This window comes from Scophthalmus maximus, chromosome 13, assembly GCF_022379125.1.
Source record: "Scophthalmus maximus strain ysfricsl-2021 chromosome 13, ASM2237912v1, whole genome shotgun sequence".
NCBI classification, from domain to species: domain Eukaryota; kingdom Metazoa; phylum Chordata; class Actinopteri; order Pleuronectiformes; family Scophthalmidae; genus Scophthalmus; species Scophthalmus maximus.
Genome location: NC_061527.1, coordinates 18,298,840 through 18,304,839, shown reverse-complemented (window position 1 = coordinate 18,304,839; position 6,000 = coordinate 18,298,840).

Here is a 6,000-nt window from a genome sequence, read left to right as displayed (position 1 = left end):
TTCATCTCAGGGTATTCATTTGCCGGTCTGCACCTCATTAGGATGCACTCACTCTGGCCCGTACTGTTCATTATATTGTTGTGTCCCAGACAAATCTGAAGTGGCTTTAACGAAACTGGGAATAGCTGACATCTGTATGACTGTGTATGTTGGACCACAACCAGAGACCCTTCTTTGCCCCTCGACCTCCGACAACTCTCAGAGGATCCCATCTCCTCTTCATCACTAATAACAACAGACACTCTGAAACTGAAGAACAGCATCTCTCTCTCTCTCTCTCTCTCTCTCTCTCTCTCTCTCTCTCTCTCTCTCTCTCTCTCTCTCTCTCTCTCTCTCTCTCTCTCTCTCTCTCTCTCTCTCTCTCTCTCTCTCTCTCTCTCTCTCTCTCTCTCTCTCTCTCTCTCTCTCTCTCTCTCTCATCATCTACCTACGTTTAGCTGCACGACAAGATTTCGGTTTCGGGAAACCATGTTTATGCCAGCTCTAATTTACCGCAGAGCCGAGCATGCTCCGAGAGGGAGCGGTGAGGAGAGTGTGTGTGTGTGTGTGTGAAAATGACAGTGAAAACTTCATGTAACACATCAAGACGTACAGTAAGTGAAGCCAGAAGGGGTGAACACAAACATCGTGTTCCCAGGCTCTGAGTTCCAGAAGAAACAATGTTCTGGCCTCCATCACACACACACACACACACACACACACACACACACACACACACACACACACACACACACACACACACACACACACACACACACACACACACACACACACACACACACACACACACACACACACACACACACACACACACACACACACACACACACACACACAGAAACAAATGCTTGCACACACGGTCAGGAACTGACAAATAAAATAGATGTGTTGAACACTGGACTATCCCTTCGTGTGCATTATGCTCTGCAGAGGATCGGAGCGTAAATGCCTCCTTTTATGGAGCAGCTTTTGGTCACTGGAGTGGGGAACTCATGGGGTCTGGACATGGGGACTGTAGCTTTGTCTGAAGCCTAAGTGATTTGGCGTCCTGCTGAGTGAAAGATAAGAAAAGCTTGTGTGTGTTTTCTTTGAGTGTACATATCAACAGGAACCATCAAGGAACCCCTCAATGTACTAATTACAAGAATGCACCATTGCTGCATTTGGAAGCTCATTTGTAAATCTCAGTGAGGCAGTCTTACACAACAGCCTCATACAGTTGAGAGGAATGTGCACTAACAGCCCCTCCTACTATAATAAGGCCGTAAACAGAGGGATTACCAGGCCCAAATTAAGAGTAAACCTCAGTCTCTGTCCACACATTCTCCAGCTGCTCTGCGGCAGGCCGCCATCCAGACAGGAAACACTTATTGTACGAAAACTTACAACCACGAGGTTTCATGTGTCCATTATAGACAAGCTCAGAGATAAAGAGCTCACTTACAAAACACTAGCTGATGCGCGGAAAATCTTTTTATCAAGATAATCTGGGTGTGTTACATTCAAGTTCATATTATGAGTTTCTGTTTTGTTTCATTGTTTCAATTTTCAAATGTCATGGTGCAGAGCAGTATAGTTTGGGTGCCTTTGGGTTTCAGGCACAGTAATCACTGAGCCAGGCAGTATATATAAATCAGCTGATAAATGACATCATAAAAAAGTCATTTGATGATAAAATTGTTGACATATATGGAAAATATAGTACATTTTAGGAAATAAATTAGCATAAACAGCAAAATAAGCAGGCAAATAATTTGTTAAAAATAATTTCAGAATATATTAATCATTTGCAGAATATTTTGTAACAGATACACAAAACTACCCCAGCCACTTAACAACACTTCAGTCAGGACCACTATAGTCAAAGTAAATTCTTTTCAATAATAGCAAAATAGTTCAAATTTGGCAGTATGGTTCTGTTCTGGGACCACCCTGCCTTTCCACATCTCGCTACCATTCCATGAGCCTTCAAGGAAAGTGAGGCAGGGAAAGCAGCAGCTAAAGGCTCCCCAATACGACCATACTAGGCAAATCACGTGGAAGTCTTTACACCCTGCACGTGAAAACATGGAACGTGCGAGGCAGGGAGAGCAGCAGCTGATGCCTCGGACGCACTACTGGATGTTCAAAGTCGCTAGATCGCTGTACCGTTCATACAGGATACTGTTGTTCTTTTAATCACGAGGCTTTCAGTCGTTGTGCTGTTCACACCAAGTGACTCATCAGCGACGGGGGGGGGGGGGTCACACACTACACAATCCTTCACCAGGAGAAATCCTCAATGAGTGTCACACCCAAAATGTGCACGCTTGCCAGAAATGGGATGTCATTTGCTTTAAAAAAAAATCCTCTTGTGCATCAGGGCCACATAATGATCTGACTGACAAATAATGCAGACAATGGCTCCACAAACCAACAGTGAACCTTGAGGAGGTAAACAGCAGTTGAAACGGTCACAGCCCTAATTGCCCGGCTCAGGGGGAAATGTTTGACAGCAGCAGCAGATTTCTTCTGCTTCACTCCTCAAAGGGAGAGCGTTTGACCCGGGCACACTGACTTTGGATGCCCTGTGTGTCTACAGTAGCTGCTTCTCACAATTGTAAGGGATTGCACAGCAGGAGAGAAGAGAGAGAGAAAATTGCACTTCCCTGCGTGTCTGCGTGACTGTGGGGCCCTCGCAGCTGTTCGAGTGACGTCATCGACGGGGGGGGGGGGGGGGTGGATTACTCTGCATCACATCACATGTGCTGATACTTCATAAATGCAGTCGATCTATCAATGATCCTCGTCGGAGAGGGGCGAGCAGCAGGGTGATCTCCCGTGGGACTAACTCGCGAGGCGTCGTGGTGCAGCAGGGCAAGACGAGTGGGCAGGTTGGAGCAGTTTAAATGGAGCGCGCAGTGTGAGCTCTGCCAATCGAATGCGGAGAAGAGGATCAGCTGAGCAGTCAGCTGACGTAGAGACCTCTAGAGTCAGCTGATGGCCGGCCTGAACTAACACTATAGATAGATTACTCAATCTATAATATATATATATATATATATATATATATATATATATATATATATATATTTTTTTTTTTAAGATTCTTTTTATTCGAATTTTTTGGAAAGCATATAAACAAAATGTAAAAGTCAACACCCAAAACCCAACCAAAACATACACACATGCATACCCATACACACACTGGGGGGAGAGGTACAAGTATCTTAAACACTAGTAAAGGAGACTAAAACCCAGAAATGCCTAGTAGTATGAATACAATAACCAAACAGAAACAGGCAAAAACAATCAGTGCGTAATGTACATGTACATTATACTATGGTATATAAATATACTAGCTTTAAAAAGTTTTTTTCCGCCCCTTAATCTAAGGTGACAAACGGTGGTGTTACAGTTTCTGTGATCCTCCACCATTACAAATGTTTTTTTTGTTTTTATGGTTTTTTTTACATATTAGGGATTCATTTACTAAACTGTGTGTAGCCTCTGGAAATTGCAACAAATACCAATGGCATGTCTTTGAAACAGGTGTGTTTTAACCACAGCTGACAAGGGAAAAATGCTAATAGGAAAAACGACTTTGAATGAAGCCTTACATGGCCCTTTATAAAATGCACACACACACACACACACACACATACACACCACTACGCTACAACTATGTGTCACCAGCACACAAACACGCAAAGACAGATTTACGCTATTATTTTCAGCGTTCACGTAAGCTCAGTGAAAGCGCCTGGAGAGGCGTTCTGCTCAGACAATCTGCCGCTATCCTGTTTTATGGCGGCTGTAACAGAAAAGCCAGTGACACAGAAATGTTTATAAATCACTCAGAGCCATGAGACCCAACAGGCTCTCTGCAGATCACATTCGTATTTCACATCTGCAGTCACGGTGTATAAATGGTGCTTCTGTGAATGTTAAATATAACAGAATTCCAAGCACACTCTCTCTCCTGAGAGCTTGGCCTACATTCTACCTGAGTTCAGGCCTCTTGGAGTCAGTGGTACATTTCCCAGCTCCACTGCCCCTGCGTCAGTCCCTCTATCCGTCTCGGCCTCTCTCCTTCTAGGTTTGGCACGTGGGAGCTCTGGCTGACACATAGAACCTGGATGTCCGTTTGTGAATGAAGGATTGTGGGACTGTGACCACAGCTGCTGCCAGTGGGGAAGAGAAACAGGACGTTACCCAGCAGGACCCTAGCCCGAACCTGGACACATACGTCAGCATAAACCCTGGGACCCCTGGAACTGGATACATGCCGGTACTTTGCCAAATGTGATGAGTCCCTAACTGTCTGACTTCAGGGTCCACATCATTGTATCTACAATTTTTCCGCAATCACATTTTAATTTGCCAATTTTTTTGGACCAGATAGACAAAAGCAGCATCTGCATCATGTATATATCTCTAATATCATTGTTCTTGTCTGGCAATAGGTTCTGCAAACACATCCACACATATGAAATTAATGGAAAATGTTCTGCAAACACATCCACACATGGAAAATGTTGCAATCTAGTACAACTATAATTCAATTCAATTCAATATTATTTGTATAGCGCCAAATGACAACATACATTATCTCATGGCACTTTACGTAGTGAGGTGGAGACCCTGCAAGATTACAGAGAAACCCAACAGCTCCCACAGTGAGAAAGCACTTGGCGACTGGGGAGGGAAAAAAACTCCCTTTTACAAGGAAGAAATTTCTAGCAGAACCAGTCTAGAAATCGGGGACAGAGGATAGATGGGTGGAAAGAGGGGGAGAGAAGAGAGAGAGAGAGACCACGAACAGTTGTATCATCTCCTTTAGGGGGGAAGGGAAGTTCTAATAAAAGATACCAAATTGGAGGATCCAGTGTTTTTGGCTCATGATTCATACTATGGAGTGAACGTCAAGGTACTTTGGCCTTGAGAGAGAGGCACCTAAACCTACTCCTAAACATCAGGCAAAAACAAAGAGCATGTCCCTCTCCATCCATGTAACCTGAGGACACAAACACAAAGGGAGAGACAGACGCAGACAAGGTGACAGACAGCCGATAATAGACAGACCGTCGAGGAGGAGCTGGGTCACAGCAGGAAGCCGAGACAGTCAGATGACCCCTGCCAGAGAGGACTGCCCTCTCTGTGTCCTCATCCGCAGCAGCAGCAGCCATAAACAACTTCTAACCTTTCTTCCCCCAGCTCTCTGTGCTACCTGTTAATCTCCGACCTCTAACTCATGACCTCTAGCATCCTATCCTGACCTCTGACCTCTCACCTCTGGAAGTCACGGTCAGTGTTCTACTGATTTCCAACGGGTCCCTCCGCTGTTTCTTTAACTTTCCCATGATGCTCGCTGGGGAGACACCTATAAATCTCTTTGTTTATGAGTCAGTTTGACGAAAAACGACACAAATCTCACGTCTCCCTTCTTGCTACTGCTAACCAGTCATTCGAGGTTGCCTGGAAATGAGCAACGATACGTAACGAAAAGACAGGGGATTGAGGGGGCGGGGGGGGGGGGGGGGGGGGGGGGGGGGGGGGGACTGCTGTTGATGCTCACGGATGTAATCTCCTCTGAGATTGAAACCAGATGTTGGGTTGATGAGAGGAGGGAGGCAGGAGGAAGAGGAGTAAAGGCAGCAATGTTGAAGGTAGATGAAGGGTAGGAGGGAAATAACAATGTGCAAACCCTGGGTGCCCTGCTTTAAGTCTTGAATACCACTCACATCTTTCCCCGAAGAGAGAGAGGGGAGATTGAGGGAGGGAGATCTGCCACACCTCGTAAATCTGCACAATTTCCGTCCTTAATAACGCTGAAGTTCCATAACATGAAACTAAAGATCCTTTGAAGAGGTGATGCCACACCTCCACCAGGTTACCTCTTGCCCTCCCTCCTTGTCTTCTGATCTTCTCGTCCTTCTCCAGAGTCCTTCGTCACCTTCCCTACTGCAAACAGCCGGCACGTCAGGGCCCCGATCCATCCGATACAACCCATGCTGATGA